This window comes from Lissotriton vulgaris, chromosome 2_2 (genome assembly GCF_964263255.1).
Source record: "Lissotriton vulgaris chromosome 2_2, aLisVul1.2, whole genome shotgun sequence".
Lineage (NCBI taxonomy): Eukaryota > Metazoa > Chordata > Amphibia > Caudata > Salamandridae > Lissotriton > Lissotriton vulgaris.
In genome coordinates, this window is record NC_141688.1 from 62,317,784 (window position 1) to 62,338,200 (window position 20,417).

A 20,417-nucleotide genomic window follows, 5' to 3' on the forward strand; every position below is an offset into this window, starting at 1 on the left:
ATGTATTGCTCAGCTTAGCTAAGTGGTACAAAAGGGGGTGGTGATGGACGGAGCATCTGAATCAATCAAACACTCATACCCAGTCAAAAGATCTGGGTTTAATCCATCACCGTTCTTTAGCCCACTCTGCCACCCCAGTTCAGACATGGCTATATGCAAATCAGTCTGACACGGTGCCTCATGGGAACAGTCCAGCCCGAACTGCCAAGTCCCTTGCTCACTTGGCCACTGGATTCAAGATAGCCTGGCTTGTTTCCGGTCCAGGGAAGACATGGCTTGGCAGTTCGGGCAGGACTGTTCCCATGAGGCACAGGGTCAGACTGATTTGCATATGGCCATGTCTGAACTGGGGTGGCTGAGTGAGCTAAAGAATGGTGATGGAGTAAACCCATATCAGTTGACTGGGGGTGAGTGTTTGATTTGCTCAAACGCTCCGTCCATCATCCCCTTTTGTTCAGCTTGGCTAAGTGGCAAGGTCTGCTTAATCAATTTTGCTTCAATTGGCAGGTAGAGCTTAATATTCTTCGGGTGTGCCCCATGGATATGCAATGCAGTCCTTGTTTTGACAAGGGTCTGATTGTACAACTGTATGCAGCCCGCACAAATAGGGTGAAAATAGAAAATAATTAGGCCAGACTTCTGCTGGTGTCATTCCTGGTGGCTTTTTAGGAGTTGCCCCAGGGGCGTAGCTTAGTGAAATTCAGGGATCTCAAATTTCCCAACTAAAAAAGCAATGGCTGCAGGGTGAAGTGATAGATGACCAAGGTTTGCGATGGACTCTTTCCATGAGGAACAGGGCCTATCCCGATTTGCATTAGGTGCACTTCTGTCTAGAGTGGCACAGTGCACGAAAAACGATGGGTTGGAATGATACCCAAACAATTGCCACAGGTTAGACTATTTCTAACTATTGATCCCACCATCTTTACGGTGTTTGATGGCCAATAGTATACCTGGAAACTTGAGACTGTGCAGCTTTCCAAGCCAACTACTGCCAATGTTGGTGAATTCCAAAAAATAGTAAATGTGCACCCATGCAGATTTACCACTATTATGGTAAACCGGTCACTATATACACTTGTGATCCCAATCCAAAAAATTAACAAGGTCAAATGTTATACTGAAATACGAATGACAAAAAATAATGACACGACCACAGCAGGCCCAACTCCAGTAGTAAAGTTAGGACTCCTAACTTTAGGACTCCTAAACTGATAAAAATCCTAACTTTAAGAATTTCTGTATTCACAGAAGGCATTTAGGAGTCTTAACTTTAAGACTTTCGGTATTCACAGAAGGCATTTAGGAGTCCTAAAGTTAGGAGTCCTAACTTTACTACTCCTAAACTGAGAAAAATCCTAACTTAAAGACTTTCGGTATTCACAGATAGCATTTAGGAGTTCTAAAGTTAGAACTCCTAAACTTAGAAAAATCCTAATTTTAAGACTTTCGGTATTCTAAGAAGGCATTTAGGAGTCCTAAAGTTAGGATTCCTAACTTTACTACTCCTAAACTAAGGAAAATCCTAACTTTAAGACTTTCGGTATTCACAAAAGGCATTTAGGAGTCCTAAAGTTAGGACTCCTAACTTCTGTGAATACGGAAATGATGAAGTGCCTTCTGTGAATACCAAAATGTTAGTAAGTTCAGGATTTTGTCTTAAGTTAGTTCTGTGAATCGGCCCTAAATGTGGTCTAGATCCCTATTTTAGAGGAAGCAACATTATAGTTTACTTGTGTGTTTACTTATAGTGGTGCTTGTACAGCATACATCCCGAACTCATTTATTTAAAAGGGCACTGCTATGTGATAGAGAAAAAGGAGGTTCTGTGAAATGAAATATTTGTCTAGAGTCAAAGAAGTAGAGAAGTAGGGAAGCCAGTATGATTCCACGTTATCTAGATTTACATTTTAAAATTTAGTCAACAAATGAGTATGTCTGTCTCTCTCTTTCATTCTAGTTTACATCAGAGGTCACTATTGGGACAGAAAATTCCCTTGCATGGGGACAGACTTATACCCCTGCCCTGACTGCCCCAGCTGAAATAATTTCTGGATCACTTGTGCTGATTTTTTGTTCTCAAGGGTGAACACGGATAATGCGTGAGTGCATGACATAGGCCTGTCTTATGAATTGCAGTCTTTTTGGGACTGAGACAGGTGCCCAAAGTTCTAAAAGAGGTGAAGTGGTACCCAAACCGGTGAAAGGCTACTGACTTTACCAGGAGTTATTTAGCAAAAGTGCAGTGGTGGTAGCATAGCGAATAGTGATCAGTAGAAGAACAGGCATATTTACCTGTATCACTGGAGTGAGGCCTATGGGTTCAGTGATGTAAGTCCCTTTGTTCTGTTCTTCAACCCACTCTTGACCTACATCAACTTAGTATGTAGTGCTGCGCAGTGAATGTGTATTGTATGGATGTGCTGGGCGTATGTGTGCTTGTGAAGGGTGGAGTACATGGAAGATTCTGGGTACCATTTGGGAGAGCCAGGGATGGCTGGAGAAGCATGAAGAAGTATAGGAATCTCCTCAGATAGATTTGTGGATTGCTGCATTCCAATGACCTTGGTGGGAAAACTCTGGAGGAAGTAGAGCCAGGCTCTCCAGCACACTTCAAAGGGTGCTCTTTTATTCAGAGAGCGGTCACATGAAAGGGGACTGGGCACATTACAGAAAGGAGATAGGGCTGATAAGGAGATCATAAAGAGTAGGGCTGAAGCCCTGGGGTAACATTTTGATACACAGATCGATGTGGCTGACATCCAAGTATGAACCTCTTGCAACACCTATCCCCTGTGTTGTGACAATGTCAGATTTGGAGTCTCTCCTGCTGTGATGGATTGATTTCAGGAGAAAGGGCAGTGCAGAGAAAGGGCACTTCAAAAGTAAGCTAACCCCCAACACAAACTTTGAAGATTAAGACGCTAAATCACATTTGGAGTTTGGAAATGGACTATAAGAAGGGAAGGTTGAGGCCCCAAAAAACTAGCAAATTTCAAGCAGCCACACAGGCTATGTGAGGGGAGACGCTCTGCAATACTTCTGCCTGTGACCAAGGCTGAAGGCAAAAGCCAACCAGTCTCCTAGCTGCTGGGTGAGGGGACAACACCCAGGGAAATTTAAGACCACCTGCCCCTGTAGCCTTGAGCGCCAACACAAGTGAGCCCTGTGAGGAAGAGTAGAGCTGGAAAGAGCAAGGTCAAGTGGGGAGATTATGTCTAGTGGGTCCCTATAGCAAGGTGTGAGGAGACAGCTGCTGCACTGATCAGGCCATTTCCCATCATCAGAATTAAGTTGGCGAGTGCCGTATGCCAGAGCTGTGAACTCTCCTGCATTGATAGGGTAGTGCCTATGTGCAGGCATGAATTAGCGACACTGTATGTCGGAGTGGGATGCCATGAAGATTGTTGTGCCATTCAGGCCATCATCCATGTGCTGTGGAAGACGTCAATCCCGTATGCCAGAGGGGGCCTCCCTGCAGACTGCCATGCCAATCGGCCATCACATGTGTGTGTTGTTAGTCAGTAAATCTGTATGCCAGAGGGGGGTGCCTTGTAGAGGAACCTGCTGCTGCTGTGATGATTGGGCTGTCACCTGAGTGAAGAACAGGTGTGATGACTCCATATGCCAGAAGGGGCCATCATAGGAGGATCAGGAGTGCAACCTGGTAGATGCCATCATTGTTAGGAGATCTATATCAATCACAAAGACAACCTAATATGCCCACAGGACAGGGGTCTCCTCAGGACATCGGCATCCAACTAACACACCATCATGGTGTCGATTCTGTCAACGAGTCCTTTACTCATTAAGTATCAGGCTTCTCACTGACAAGTGAAAGTTGTGGCGCAACTTAAGTCGCAAAGTGGAATGCATACAAGTTTCTGGCTTACCAAAGTATAGCCAGTTTCTCACTGGTGAGTGAACATCCTGGATTGTTGGGGAGATGAGCAGAGAGGTCTCCTGCATTAAATTCCCCAGAAACTGCCACTTTCACGAGCCAGTGAGGAAATTGATATTTTTGGATGATCCTGAAAGTTAGAAGCATCCCACTTTGTGGCTTGGTTTGCACGGCAACTTTCACGTGTCAGTGAGAAGCCTCATACTTAATGAGTAAAGGACTTGTTGACAGAATCAACACCATGGTAGTGTAATAGTTGGATGAAACGTCCTGAGGAGACCGCTCTAGGTTGTTGTGCAGCTGAAACATCGACAAAAATCCCAATTAGTTGACACCTGGAATAAATATAAAGGGCTTGTTAATTTTATGAAGCATCCCCTTAGCTTTGAAAACTGGAAAGTGTATGCAACCATTGGGATTACACAGTGTCTTTGTGTAATAATTTTTGTCCACTATGTGTGCCCTGCGTCATTTGCACTACTGATTCCCTTTGTCACACCTGTTTTATATATGTATGAATATAATACATGTATGACAGAAACTTCCGTTGTCCAGCACAGTATTTATTTATTAGTCATCATGATTGATTATTCAACAGTACATTCCCAGCACTGTTTACGTATGTAATTAAGTGAACACTATATGCAATTAAATGGATTACAGAACCCTCAGACCTTTGGAACAGGTTTCTGGATTTAAATGATTTCCACATGACTTCTTGTACAGTTTGATATATATCGTTGTGTGGAGAGGCTACTGTGTTGGCCCATGCCGGACCAAAGTCCCCACTGAGGATCGCAACAAGGATCCAGAGACAATTTTCCCTCCCTCCTCCGAGAAGAAGACCAAAGGAAATTTACCATTGCAGCTGAGGAGTGCAGAGGATGCCCACTTTCAGCCCCAGCAGAAGTGCATGTGTGATACTAACTTGAGGCAGCCTCTATAGCTGATGTGCCGAAGAGTGAGACACTCTTGGATGCTTTGGTCGGACGATGCTTGATGGTGCTTGAATGACTCAAATACAAGTTGAAGGCCCCGGGAGAACATGTCTGCCAGATAGCTCTTCGATGCTGGAATGCTATTGACAACTATTGACTTTTCTGACGGAATTGAAGTGGGGATCCTGAGACTTAGGCTGGTAGTGGGGCCTAATCTGAATGCCACCTATGTTGAATAGGGAATTACCACTTTAGCTTTTGAGAGAGTAGTGGAGCTAAGGGGACTGTCACTAAACACTAGAGCCCTGCCCTCATAAGGCCTGGACAGAGCTCAGGTAGTAAATGGGGCTGATAAGGGAATCATTAAGTGTAGGGCTGAGACCCTTGTTAACTAATGCAATGTTTGTGTATGCTGAATTTCACTTCACGTTTGTGTATAAATAATACTTTTATCATGAATGATGGCATTTGACAATCATTTATTGCTGCTATTGAGTGTATTATGAGTTCATCCCGTTTCTACCTTCCACCGAGAAGCCTTGGCCTGCTCACCTTGTGGTACTACTGCGAGTCAAGTGCTGAAAGGGTACTTAGTCCAGTTTCTCTGGATCCATAGTAGGTCAGACCCTGAACATCAAAGAGTAAAAGGCATTAACCCCTTACCCCTTCGTTTGGGCCCAGTAGCTCCTGCTTGCTCTGTGGCCCTCTGAATGGGTTTCTGCCAGTTGTTATGTTCCTGGAGGCCCGCCCCTGGCGCCCCGGGTCTGGGGCGCGCTAGTCATGTGACTCCTGATAATAAAAAGAGGTCTCGCACGCACGCAGGCGTTCAGAGGCGCGCAGACCAAGCAACAAAGTTATTCCCAGTGTCCGCCTGAGTTTATTCTAGGGCCACGTGTTAGGCCTAGTTAGGATTAGATGCCCCGGAGTGTAGGTCCCAGATTGATACCCCTAGGGCGATCACTCCCCATACACAGGACACAACACCAGTCACTATTTTGTCTTTAAATCTTGGCTCAAGAAGACAAGAAGAAATTACGCAAAGATATCAGACTCAATTACCGACCTCCATACCCAACTACCAAGCCAAGAATGCATTAATTTGGGAGGTGTCACACTTGAAACACCCCCCTGCCCTGAAGCTACGCTGCTGAGTCATCCATGTTTCTCCCGACGACTAGTTAAAGTGTAATGCCTACACTAGTGAAGACAAGGGCTGGACTGGCTACCGGGCGTGTTTTGCTGGGGTTGCAGGGTGGGGTCTAGGTTCACTGTTGAGAGGTGGATTGTGTTGCTGGGGAGCTGCAAGTGCTTCTAAATGAACAATGCAAAACAAATAGTTTTAAAGCATACTTTTAAAAACATTGGTTTTGCATTGTTTATTAAGGAAGGCCCGGTAGCCAGTCCAGCCCTGCTGAAGACTGAGCTTAAGAAACACATTTTCAAGGAAGTCGGATGGCTAAACCACAAGGCTTCTTCATCAAGAGTGCCCATTTCCAGGCGGCGAAAAGAACAGTTCAGGCGAAGAAATAGGTTTACATTTTTTGTGATGTGTCTTCTCCAAGAAAACCACCCAGTGTTAGAAGCTCAGGCTGGGAGTATTTTTCTGAGACAATGCCAGAGGTTTCGCGGTGCCCGTCATCAGTACTTTGAGGCCCTCTCAGAAGATAGCTGAGCCTGCTATGTCTCTGCTTATTTAGCATTCTCACGAAGTAATTTAAGAAAGAATGTTATTCTGAACCAGAAATCCAATGTATAACAAAGACAGAATATTCTGGCTGAGACAAGGGGAAAGAAAGGTGAACCCTGCCTCTGTGCAAAGATGATTTCTACCTCCCTTCAGCTCCCGTCGTTCAACTGTTTCTCATTTTCGGCTCGGCGCTGCACATGCAGCCCACGAGACTGAAGGCAGTCCCTAATCTCATGAACCCAATGATTCAGGCGGACAATTAACTTAGGAGCCAATAAACCCGCGCAATCTGTGTTATTCATAGTGTCAGCTCGCATGTTCCTTCGCCGCTGCCCTCCTTCACACTCCCCCCGGTCCAATCTTTCTGTTGTCAGCTAATACCACCTCGGTGTTTGATGAGGTTATCTGCAGATATCAGCGGCGGAGGGGGAGTGAAGCACGGAGCACCCCCGTCTCCTTCCTCCTTTGAACTTTGGGTGACAGGAAGCGTAAACAAAACATTTCGTGATGCGCTGGCGCCCCGCCAGCTCGGAGGAATGGCTATAATTAATCGCCTCCTGTTTTATTTGGCTTCCGTCTCAATTAATTCCGCGAGCGGGAGCAGGTGGCCATGTCTTCCCCAGCACTTCGTTGTCGACTGTCGAAAAAAGAGCTGTACTTTCTGAAGCACGATAAAATCAACAGGAAGCCGGCGCTGGGAACGGCTGAGGGCAGGGCGAGCAGGGCCAGAACGTGCCCGTTTCTGTTCAAAGTCCAACGCCTACGCGTGGACGTCATTTGGAATGCCTGTTGGGAAGTTGCGCGTGCGGCAACCAGCGCGTGGAACGGGGTCTTAAGGCTCCATAATAAAATATCATGTAAAAATAGATCTGGATTAAAGAAGTCAAGCAACGTATCAAAACAAATTTAGAGAAAACAGCAAACTAACAAACCAGAGACAATGAAATCTGCTTCCTTGGAAGAGACACTAGCGACTTCCTCTTCACTGTCAAAAGACACCAGCGGAAGAGTGGCAGGGCCATTGTGTCATGGGACCGCTGGCTGCTGTTTGAATTATAATTAGGGCTCCCAGCTTTAAGGTATTGTTTTTTAACAATTCCGTCTGCATTTATCCATATTTATTTTTTGGGCATTTAATCTGTATTAATCCATATTTATTTTTTGTTTTCTGTTTAAATGTAGTTGTTAAACTGTTCATTTCCCTTTTTTTTAAATGATAGACACGCACTCATACTTTGATTTCTGTAGTGTTTTAGCTATTTAAGTTGCCAAATATTACATAGCAGTACATCCACCAGCTAATATTAGCATTATACCACACATTTAAGTTAATACATGCAGTTATTTTAAAGAAATTTCGTCCAGTTTTTTTTAATTTCCCATGCTGTCCATCTGCTGAGCTGTTGGGCTATAATTCATGAAAAACAGCACCAAGAGTCACTTAAAAGAAGCTCATTTTCTGTATTTATCCACTTTTAAAAAGAAATACAGACAGAAAACACATTGTTTTCTGTCTGTATTTATCTGTATAAATCCCTAAAAAATGGAAAACAGGGAGCCTTAATTATAATATATAGCAATAGTTAGGGTTCAGTGGGCGCCTCGGGCCTCCGAGCCCCCCTACATGAATAGAAGCTACACCTCTGCAGCTGAAAGAAAAAGCAAAGACCTTTAACCCTGCTAGGCTAGGAGCAAGAGGCCGATTAACCAGTTCACAGGAGTGATCCGCACCCTCACATGTCACACCAGTTCTGCATTATGGTTGATGCAGTTCAATTTACGCCCAGTTCTGTTTTTTGCCATTAACTTCGTTCACCTTTCAATATTAATTATTTTAGCGGTGAAGGCCTTGCTTACTCAGTACCGATAATCTCCTGACACGTGTTTCACCGCGTGTGCCATTCATCACAGACGAGCATTTCTTCCATTCTGCTTTTATTTTAACCCAGCACAGCAGTGTACCAAATGAAGCATGCTGCATCCCATTGAGTCTATTGATTATTTTCTTTCCTGCGTAGAAAGAGACCTTACTAGCCTTTTACTGGTGTGATTCACACTCAAGTTTGGATAAATCTTCCTTCAATGCACTACGATAGAAATTGTTACATTTTTCCACATACCGAACTAGTCCTTCTCCAATGCATTATGGTAGATATGATTGAATTTGGTGACGTAGCCAACAGATAATTAAGGGTGGGCATAAAATCCGTTTTGCGGGCGAATTTGCGGATTTTCCGCGATTTTGCGATCCGCGAATCTCGCGAAATTGCGTTAAAATCCGCGAATCAGCGGGGACGAATTTTCAGCCAAGCAATGGTTACAGCAGCAGGTTCAAAAGTTGAACCTAATTTCTTTGTAACCTTTTACAAAAGGGTTACAAACAAATTAACTTCAACTTGGACACCTGCTGCTAATTGCTTCCTGGCGCCTCGTTGCCTACTTGCAACTATTCTCTGACCCTGCCCTGCCCCTTGAAGCAGGGTCAGAGAATAGTTACAAGTAGGCAACGAGGCACCTGTCCAAGGAATTAAACCTCATCAGGAAGCACTTACAGATATAAAAAACAGGAAGAAGGGAGAGGATGGCAAATACACCCATTTTGAGTTGACAGGAGGGTTACAGCACAATTTTCATATGCATTTTGCTAAAAATAAAAAGCTGTATGTTCTGTAGGGGCAACTCAGGAATCTGGCCCTTCAGAGATCTGGCCTCTCTTTTTTTCTCTCGTTCTCTCTCTCCCTCTCTCTATCTATCTATCTATCTATCTATCTATCTATCTATCTATCTATCTATCTATCTATCTATCTATCTATCTATCTATCTATCTAGCTATCTATCTAGCTATCTATCTATCTATCTATCTATCTATCTATCTATCTATCTATCTATCTCTCCCTCTCCCATAAACGACTGCATGGGTAACTTCGCTATGCAAGCGGCTCGCGAAGACGCAAAAATCCCCGCGAACACGCAAAAAATCCCACGAACACGCAAGAAACCCCGCGAACATGCAAAAAAACAAAAATCCGCAAATTCGCACAAATACGCGAATTTTGCGGATCGCAAATTCGCAAATCCGCAAATTCGCGGATCGCAAATTTGCAAAATTCGCCCATGCTTACAGATAATGCCAAGCATGCTGCAGCTAAGGATACCACAGATAGCCTCTAACCAGATAAATCATAGACTCTCCCAGTATAGATAAGCTATTTCTAACCCTAAAATTATAAACAGCACCGCTAATCACTAGCAGCTACTAACCATAGAAACAAACAACAGATGTTGTGGGCATTGACTAGCAGCTTCTTACCAGTGACACCATCAGTCCTAGAGAATACCAGTATGATCTGATGAGATCATTGAATGAATTAATCAATCAGGGAATTATAAGCGCGCTTCTCACCCTGGAGGAGGGGGTTGCCGATCTGTTAGTCGAAGAGCCATGTCTTGAGACCCTTCCTGAAGGAGCTCAGGGAGGGGGGCATCTGATGTCGATCAGGAGCTCATTCCAGGTTTTGGCTGCGATGTAGGAGAATGCTCTTTCCCCTGTTCTGCCTCTGTGGATGCGTGGGGTTTCAGCGAGGGCGAGGTTAGTGGATCGGAGCTTTCTTTCAGGTACGTGGAAGGTGATTCTCTCCTTGAGGTATCGGGGTCCGGTGTTGTGGAGGAATTTGTAGGCGTGGGTGAGTATCTTGAAAGTGAGAGAAACCATGGACACTCTCATTACTGACCAGTAGTATCTAACAAGCAGAAACTACCAACGCTGCAATTACTGACCAGGAGGATCTAACAATGGGTGACATAAACACTGCTAGTACCAGCCAGAAGTGTCTAACCAGAGAACTCACAGAGACAGCCAGTACTGACTATCAGCATCCAACCTATAAATATAGATTCTGCATTTATCACTAGCAGCAAGTTATGTTACAGTTAATTATATCATGCACAACTCACCCCCTAGGGGTTATCTTGGTGCAGAAGTCTTCCGACAACAGGCAGGAGTCACGGAACATTCCCCAAAATAATTTGTTTTTAGTAGCTTCCTAAACTTGAGATGATCCAGGCAGAGAAGTATGTGAACCGGAAGTGTATTCCGGTAAGAGGAAGCCACATAAGAGAACGCTCTACCCCCACGAGCAAGCCTTTTTAATCCAAGGGATTGTAAGCAACACTTTGTCACGTGATCATAGAGCTTTTACAGGTAAAGCGTGAGCTTTAAAGCTAGATAGAGGCCCTTTCTCCATAAAGGCTTTGTGGGTAAAACAGCACATTCTAAAGATTATCGTCTTCTGAAGCGGAGAAATCATAAAAGTTGTCAGCATTAACTAGCTACTTACTACGAGAGAAACCATTAGTTACAGGGGCTATCAGGAACATATAGGTGAGGGACAAACACAAGATGGATAAAGAAAGTCATCGCTTAAGAAGTAAGCACATCAGAGTTAAAATAAAGCCACCCAATGGTTAGGAGTGGGTGGGATTAATACTCACTGTAAGATCTTAGTTGAATGACAATAGATCTTTTTCCACCATACAGCTTGTGGACTCATCCAAAATTTCCAAAATGCAGTCAATAGGCCTTTCAGCACAAGGATACCTCATTCCGTGAAATGAGGAATGCACAGAAGGAGGAGTTCTGGTGTTTTTAGCGATGCTAGAGTCCACGGAACTCAATGACCTTACTAGTAAAAGCACCAAGTTAATTACACAGTCCAACTCCTCACAGTGCATCAAAGCAAGCCCCCCAGCAGGGACGCCTATGCGTGGCTTCCTGCAGCCTACAGTGTCAGGAGAATGCTGCACACAGACTTCCCCGTTTTGGGTTATAAGGTAGTCACAGATTTTTTTGAATTGGTTTATTACCTTTTGGTTCTGTGGGTGTGATATTTCTACTCTTATGTTTCTCCGGCACTTCGCCTACATTTATGTTGCACACAATGATGTGTTCGTGTGGTGGAGGGGACTATGTCTATCTCTCCTGACAACCTTTTGATTTGACTTGAAAGATTGTAATATAGGGCTTTGTATTTCCTTGTTACAGCCCTGAGGAAGTCAATGTGCGAAATTTACACACGACGAAACACGTGTTGGCAACAGTATTGACAACAGTATCAACCTCACTGAAATGATGTATTGAAGAAACTGTGGAATTCTGGAAATCACATGGAACTTTGAAAATAAATCTTGAGAGAATTAAGAGACACTAATCTGTTGAACTTTACTTGGAACTGTCGAATGTTGTGGTCTACTGGAATATTTGAAGACATACGTACTGATTTGGTTATATTGCTATGTTATTGTAGTTGAGTGCTCAGAGGCATATCTGACTGTTCATTTCTGTGTGTACAGAAAATCAGGGGTGTTGGATACTTGCCCCTCCTCTAGATGCACCACAATTAGTCTTTCAGTTATTTATCCCTGATATAATTTAGGAGCGCCCTGAGATTGTTAGTATCCCAGCATACAAGTTTATTCCCCGTTTTGGAAGTTGCATTCAAGAGCCTTGCCAGGGGTCCAGGCAAACCATTCATCTTCATGTAAGTTAATTATTTAAGAAAACGAGTAGTGGGGCAACTCCTCTGCAAGTTGGTAAAAAGTAGGTACATTTCACATGCTTCAAAATTCACCTGAATTCATATGCTCTCCACGTTTGTTAGAACTTGAGAAACTCCTTGCCTGTGAAGACAGCAACAAAATTATTGAGGCTCTGGCGTTGGGAATGTTTGTCCAGAGAAGCTCCCTTCTTGTAAAGTGTGTGTGCGTGTGTGTGTGTGTGTGCGTGCGTGTGTGTGTGTGTGTGTGCGTGCGTGTGTGTGTGTGTGTGTGTGCGCGCACAGTGAATCAATCTCTGGTGGCGGGAACGTTCATTAGTCATTGTGGAGTTTGCCTGCCTGTGAAGTGTGCAGGAGCAGTGACTGAGACTTTGGTGCTGGGAATGTTTGTTTGTGACAAAGAAGCTCCCTGCTGCTGAAGTGAAACAATCTCGGGTCCTGGAAATGGTTTGTTGCTGACAGAGGAACTTTCAGCCTCTGAGGTGTGCAGTAGAGGCTTGCTTTGAATATAGAAGGTCCCTGCCTCCGAGTTGTGCAGTCAGAGTGAATCGTAGTCTGGGATAGGTAACAGTTTGCTAGTGAAAGACAGGCATGTAGCTACTGAGATCTGTTAGTGAGATATGAGTCTTTCTTACATTAAAGTGAAAACACACACACCCACACTCTTCCCCGCGCACACATCCCCGCCCCTCCTTCTCACCTCTGCCCCCAAAGCCAAACAGAAAATATAGGTCTCGAGTTACTAAGAATTTCTTAAAACAGACGTAGAATAAACTCTACCAATCTCACTATTTCAGCACAGGAACAACTCCTTGCTGCAAGGCAGTAAGGAAACATCCACCTGGAAACCTCCAAACACGACCTAAGGCATAACCTCATCAGTACCTGCACAGCTCCCTGCTTGACGGCGAGTCGTAAATTTGGCGCACAGGGCTATTTTTTAGCACGTGCACAGCTCCCGGCAAGAAACTGAGGAACACTCAGAGACCAGACAATTTCAGCACATGGACAGCTCCTGGCAAGTAGCTGAAACGTAACCATCTGGGACTGGGGAATATCAGCACATGGCCAGTTATCGACAAGGGGCTGACACATGACCTCAGCAGACCAGGCTATTTCAGCACATGGACAGCTAACGACGAGGAGCTGAGGCGTAACCTCTTCAGGGCATGGACAGCTGCCTGCCAGGCGACGAGTCGTACATTTTGCACACATGGCTATTTCAGCCCACGGACAGCTCCCAGCAGAGAGCGGGTTGCTGTAACATCACTGACCAGACTATTTCAGCACAAGGACAACTCCCAGGAAGGAACAGATTCGTAACTTCTACGGATCAGGGCATTTCAGCTCATGGACAGTTCCCAGCAAGAAGCTGAGGTGCAACATTCACAGACCAGACTATTTCAGCACACGGACAGCTCGCGACAAATGGACTGACGCGTTACCTCCAGAGATCGGGGTATTTTAGCACATAGACTGACAGCTCCCGGCAGGGCGCGGAGTCGAAACCGCTACTGATCGGACTATTTCAGCATATGTGAGAGTTAACCTCCACGGATCTATTTCAGCACATGGTGTACACTTAACATTCACAGACCAGACTATTTTAGCCCATGGACCACTCCCACGGAGGAGCTGAGGTGTAACATTCACAGACCAGGCTATGTTAGGTAAAGGACAACTCCAGGCAAGGAACTGAGGCGTTTACCCCCACTGATTTGGCTATTTTAGCACAGGACCAGGGGAGTATCCTCTGCACACCGGGCTATTCAGTACACGGACAGCTCCCTGCACAGTACTGAGGTTTACACTCTACATACCATACTAATCCTTTAGATGTACTCTGTGCACACAGTGCTTTTTAGGATACGGGCTGCTCCCTGCACGAATCTGAAGCTTAACATCCATGGACAGGCTAATCAATGCACAGAGCTGAGACATAACCTAAGTAGACGAGGCATTTTCAGCACCTAGACAACCTGAAGTGTACGGACTGCAAACCGGGCCTTTTAGGAACTGGGCTCCTTCGCACATGGAGCTGAGGCATAGCTTGCATAGACCGGACTATTCCAGCACTCCACAGAACAAGCTTCTTCAGCACCTGGACAGCTCCCTCCCATGAGCTGAGGCTTAATAGCTACAGACCATGCCACACCGGACAGATACCGGACAGGAGCTGAGACGTAACTCCCACAGCATCCGGACAGCTTCTTGTAAGTAAGTCATTTATGAGTAAACTCTGCACCCCACGATTTAGCATCTGGACTGCTCCCAGTTAGGACATTGGAAATGACTTGTGACAGGAGCCCCCTGTCGCTGAGTTATTTGCTCACTCTAAGACTTGGCATCTTTGGCATGGTTTCCCCTGTCTTTTGGCCTCTACCTCCTGTATTTTTGACGCTGTGCTGGATTTCGGTTTTGCTGATGTACATGCTTTGGGCACTTTACCACCGCTGATCAGTGTCAAAGTGCAAGTGCTCCCTGTGTAAATTGTGAATATAATTAGTTATCCATGATTGGCATATTTGTATCACCTAGAAGTCCCTAGTAAAGTGCACCAACTGTGTCAGGGCTGGTGATACAAATGCTACTGTTCAGAACTTTGAGCGTATTCCTGTTGAATCCTTGCGACCCACCTGCATTTTGGGGACATACTCCTTGTGAACTTGTTTCAATCAGCCAGCCCTGTTGCTCTGTGGCTACGTATCCGCTTATCCCCCGCCGCCGCACTCTCGCTACACCAGAGCGGCCGCCGAGAGGGGGAGAGTGTGTCACGGTGAGGACTACATTTCCCAGCAACCTTAGCGGCCGGGAGCTTCCCACGAGAGAAGCACGCCAGGAGGCGCATAAATGAGAGTGACGGTATCGGTGGAGCGGGGGCACTGTTCAGAACTTTGAGCGTATTCCTGTTGAATCCTTGCGACCCACCTGCATTTTGGGGACATCCTCCTTGCAAACCTGTTTCAATCAGCCAGCCCTGTTGCTCTGTGGCTCCGTGTTCGCTTAACTCCGGCCGCCTCACTCTCGCTACACCAGAGCGACCGCCGAGAGGGGGAGAGTGTGTCAAGGTGAAACTACGTTTCCCAGCAGCCTTAGCGGCCGGGAGCCGCCCATGAGAGAAGCTCGCCAAGAGGCGCATAAATGAGAGTGGCAGTATCGGTGGAGCGGGGGCACTGTTCAGAACTTTGAGCATATTCCTGTTGAATCCTTGCGACCCACCTGCATTTTGGGGACATCCTCCTTGCGAACCTGTTTCAATCAGCCAGCCCTGTTGCTCTGTGCCTCCGTGTCCGCTCACCCCCCGCCGCCGCACTCTCGCTACACCAGAGCGGCCGCCGAGAGGGGGAGAGTGTGTCACGGTGAGGACTACGTTTCCCAGCAGGCTTAGCGTCTGGGAGCCGCCCATGAGAGAAGCGCGCCAGGAGGCGCATAAATTAGAGTGGCAGTACCCGCATCGCGGTAGCGCCGGGCAAAGCCCGGCTTAGGGCGGGCCCTCTGTGGCCCTCGGAGGCCAGAGGAGACCGGACCGGGCCCCCTCTCTAACCCCCATCGTATTCAGCGGACACTGACAGATTCGTAAGGCTTTTACCAATTATGCAAAGTTCCACATTGGGATCATATTGCAGTTAAAGTGTTGTGATTGCCATTAATATAGTAAATGAGTAATAGGAAGGCTTAAGGACCTTAAATGATTATTTGACCAGAGCAGAGTCAGCTATAAATCAGAAGATACTTGATGTAGAGCGTAGGCTCTCCCTGGATCCCAGTTCATCATTACCATGCGCGCAGCTCCCAGTTACGGAGGTTCACCCAGTATGCAACACGTCTGGTGTTCATCTCTCCCCAACCCCAGCGCAATTTCCTGAAAAAACAGAAGAAATTGATACATCTACAACTTCTAGTGGCCCTGAGATCCCGGTTAGGGCAGTCACCAGGGGTAGTAAAGGAGCTGAGGGGAAAGCCCTAGAACCCCCAAATAAGAAAAGGAAAGGGCGGGGCCCCAGCAAGAAAACTGCCCCAGCGAAAGCCCCTGGCTATACAGTGGCACAAATACATAGTAAAAATAATGTCCTTAGTGCTAACAGTTCATAGTCAACAGAGCGCTGTAATATAGACCCATTGAGCACAGCCATAGGTGACCAACTATCTGCCATTACCAACCCTATTATGGCCAAACTTGATATGGTGGTGGAGAGATTAAATCGTATTGAAAAAAGTCTGACCAACACCCCCCCTCCCAACTCCCTCGCCTTTCTTATTTAGTGGCAATGTTACCAACCCCTTAGCCAATGGGGCAAATACCAATGGCATCCCTAAATCCCTATGTGTTACATCCTCGACCCCCCAAAACCCCAGGGCAATCGGGGACACTGGGACCTTGAAAGTGTCAACTGCTGACTCCAATTGTAAGGCTCGGGAACAGAGGCAGTCAAATGACTCAGAGTTGAGGGCTATTGGGACAGAGGTAGAAAACCCAGAAATGCTTCCAAGTATACACCTACCCCCTGAAGCTACCCCATTTACAGTAATACTAGGAAATGTGCCACCGTTAGCGGCTGATGTTAGCGAACATTGGTCTAATCTTAAAAACAAAGCACTGCACTGTGTGGGGAAAAGATTTAGGAAGAATCAGGTACTCTTTGAGGAATTTAAAATGGTTAGGCGAGTTAACTGGATAGGCCATTCACGCAAGTTACTGGCCGGGGACTGTGTTATATTGAGTTTTAGGTCGCCCTTACTAGTCAAACACATTTTAGATATGGCCGCTCGCCAGGATTCCCTCGCAAATGAAATAAAGATCCTGTCACTGGGTTACTTTTATAAACCAGGGCCGGTAAGGTTTGTTAAAGATCACTGGCCCTCGTTTAGAACGAGACCCCACATACAAGAGCCACAGCCCCTCCTGTCCCATGACAGATTTTCTCCACTGTCAACCCTTGAGGAAATTGATTGACTGGGTGTTGATAATGGTCCCCCCAACCAGGGGTGGAACATCCTAATGAGTCAGACGTGAGGTGTTTACATGATTTACCAGCTACACCACAATTAATAGTGCTCCCCTCTTTGGCAAATTTGAGCCCTACCCTGTTAGATGTTGAAAATATCCCTGCACTAATGACTACAGACTCCTTACCAGCTCCCAACTCTACTAAGATCTCCAGTTGGAAAATTGCTGGGTTAGAGTCCAGATTCTGTGTACCGGATTGGGTGGAGTTCATTGAACAGGGGGACATTTGGTCCTTCCAGGAAACCTGGGCGGTTGCTCCCCTATTCCGCTTAGGTTTTCTAAACGTTTTTAAGCCGGCTGCTAAAGGCCTCAGAGGGAGACCAGTGGGTGGCTTGACTACCTGGGTTCGCTTATGTGAGGGTATTACAGTGGAAGAGATTCCAATTGATAGCCCTGACTTCTGGCTATTAGGATCCTTTCGAAAATGGGTCTAAATGTCCTTCTTGTGAATGTCTATGTTAGGGGCCTTCAGGGTGGGAAGCTATCCCCAACAATTACACTCTTGGAGAATTTCCTTACCAAGGTACAGTGTAAGGGCCACAGGGTAGTGTTAGGAGAGTTTAATACATGTTTTGAGCCGCTGGATGGAGATGATGTGAAGCTCTCCGAGGCTGAGGACATGGTGTGGGGAATTCCACAATTGGAACTTGCTCCCATAAGGATGTGGACACAATCCGCTATGTACCTCAAAGGGCTCTGCCTCAACTTAGGTGTAAGGGCTGTAAATGGTAGGGTAAAGTCCGACAGGTTGGGTAAGATCACATTTGATAATGGCAGACATGGTAGCCGCATCCACTACATTATGGTAAATCTGGAGTTATGGCCCGCTGTTGTTGAAATGAATGTCATAACCAGATCTGAAAGTGATCATAACCCATGGATACTGACTATAGCAGACTATAGTTTTACTGGGCTGGTCCCCAATTAATCTAATGCAGTTCATGACACGGTCACACTAAAAAATTACTTGAGAAGGGTTCGGTGGCCTAAGATAGCCACAGATGAGGTAGCCAGGGCCGAAATTAGATCTTTAGTCACACAAACCATGGAGAACCTGAATAGTTGTGATACACAGGAACTGTTAAAGGCTAGAATTTCCAGTGCCCACAGCGAGTTATTCCAGGGGCTTAAAAAACTATTTATCGAGAGTATCTCTTATCATGGTAAAAAGGAAACTCAGAGGAAAGCAACCTGGTTTGACCAAAAGTGTAGCCCGGCTCATAGAGAGCTTCTTGCCGCAATAAAATCTAGAGTACCTGGTTGAATTCAAACATGTAGGGCTAATTACAAAGTAGCACAGAAAAATGCAAAAAATAATTGGGATGAGGACCGTTGGAGGGACTTAACAGAGGCATGTGATGGCAGGAACATGATGCAGTTCTGGTATCTTCTTAAATGGGGCAATAGCCTGGACGAGCGGCCCCGGTCTTCCCACGTGGAGTCACACCAGTGGGTTAGCTTTTTTGAAAGTCAGTTTAAGATTAATGCGAGAGCTGCAGTATTTCAGCCCCCCCAAATCTTGATGAACCTCTAATATTTACACACTCCGAGGTAAGGTCCGTTATGAAAGCCATCCGGAGTGGTAAAGCCCCGGGCCCTGACTGTATCCCGGCGGACCTGTTCTTGCAGGAACAAGATCTGTGGGTCCCCTACCTAACCACCCTAGCTAACACCATTGCAAGTGGCGCGCCGGTCCCCGATTCTTGGTTCGGGGCTGAGATATTGCCTATTTATAAAAAGGGTGATCGATCAGCCCCGTCCAATTATCGGCCGATCAGCCTAATAGACACGGTTAAAAAAATCATAGCCCGTCTAGTTTTGGGACGTATCCAGACGTGGAAACTTGATTCTGACATTCTAACACCTCTACAGGAGGGGTTTCGGACACAATGTGGGACCCTCGATCAGGCCTTTAGGTTTGTGTTGTTATAATGGAAGGTAGTTTTCATCGGTGGTGGCAAGTTATATGCAGCCTTCGTAGATTTAAGGTCTGCATTTGACCTGGTGCCAAGGGCAAAGTTATGGGAATGTTTACTAAAGCTTGGCATGCCAGCGGAACTGGTGAGGTATTTGGTAAACCTACATGCCCACACGTATCCACAGGTCCGCTGGGGTAAGCCAGGGGAGGTGACAGCTAGATTTGAGGTCTCTAAGGGTGTCAGACAAGGGTGCATACTAAGCATGGGCGGAAAATCCGTTTCGCTCGCGGATTTTGCGGATTTTTGGGAAATTCGCAATCCGCGAGATTTGCGAATTTCCCGCAAAATCCGCAAATTCGAACGCAGCGGATTTTTTTTGCGGCGCGCGGCGTCGGTGATACAATTTTTGCGGTGCGCGGCGTTTATCATCGTTTGCCGAGTTGTTTTTCTCGATAGTTTGCGAGTGCTGCGCCATTTTGGATCTTGCTGTGTGATCCCGCGGGAATTGGCGAGCGCGATTACGTCATCGCGGCTTGCCAGCGATAGTTTGTCAACGCGAGTACGGCGAGATCACGTCTCGCGGTACTTCGCAATTGCGAGATTTGAGATGCGGCGAGCAGCAAGAATCTCGCACAAGCGAAAATATAAAATTTGCAATTCTGCACAAGAAATCCACCAGCAAGCAGCATAAACCTTCTTGAAATGATGATTTTTATCTGAATAACTCCTTAGGTTGACATTTGCCTGCACTTTTTTAGCGAGGAGTCCATTTTGGGGAGGGGGGGGGCGGGGGGTGGGAGGAAGGAAGTGCCCCACAGTCTTCAACTTCCTGTTCCTGTTCAGCAGGCTCCTCCCAGTGCTTTGTCCATCTCCTGGTCACTTTTCATTTGGATCTGGAGCTGGAAGGATTACTTTTTGTGGATGCTGCTGGATATTTGGATTTGAGGCCTTTTTGACTTTCTTTGGATCACTGTTGGATTAGAAATTTTACAAGTAAGTTTGTTTGGGGCATTACAGTTGCTGCAACTAAAATTTTGGAATTTTCGATTTTTGGGCTGTTTTGGGGCCTTTTGCCCAGGGGTACTCAGTGGTGGGTGGACTGAGTCTTTCTGTGGGTTGTCTTGAATTTAAACATCATGGAGGGCATGGATGGATTGGGATTGTGCTGATTTTTCAGTGATTTTCGTTTTTTGGGCCTGTACTTGTGGCCTTTTCACCAGGGGTATTTGAGTCTAGCATGGGCCTAGTCTTTCTGTAGGTTGTCTTGAATTTAAACATCATGGAGGGCATGGATGGATTGGGATTGTGCTGATTTTTCAGTGATTTTCGTTTTTTGGGGCTGTACTTGTGGCCTTTTCACCAGGGGTATTTGAGTCTAGCATGGGCCTAGTCTTTCTGTGGGCTGTCTTGAA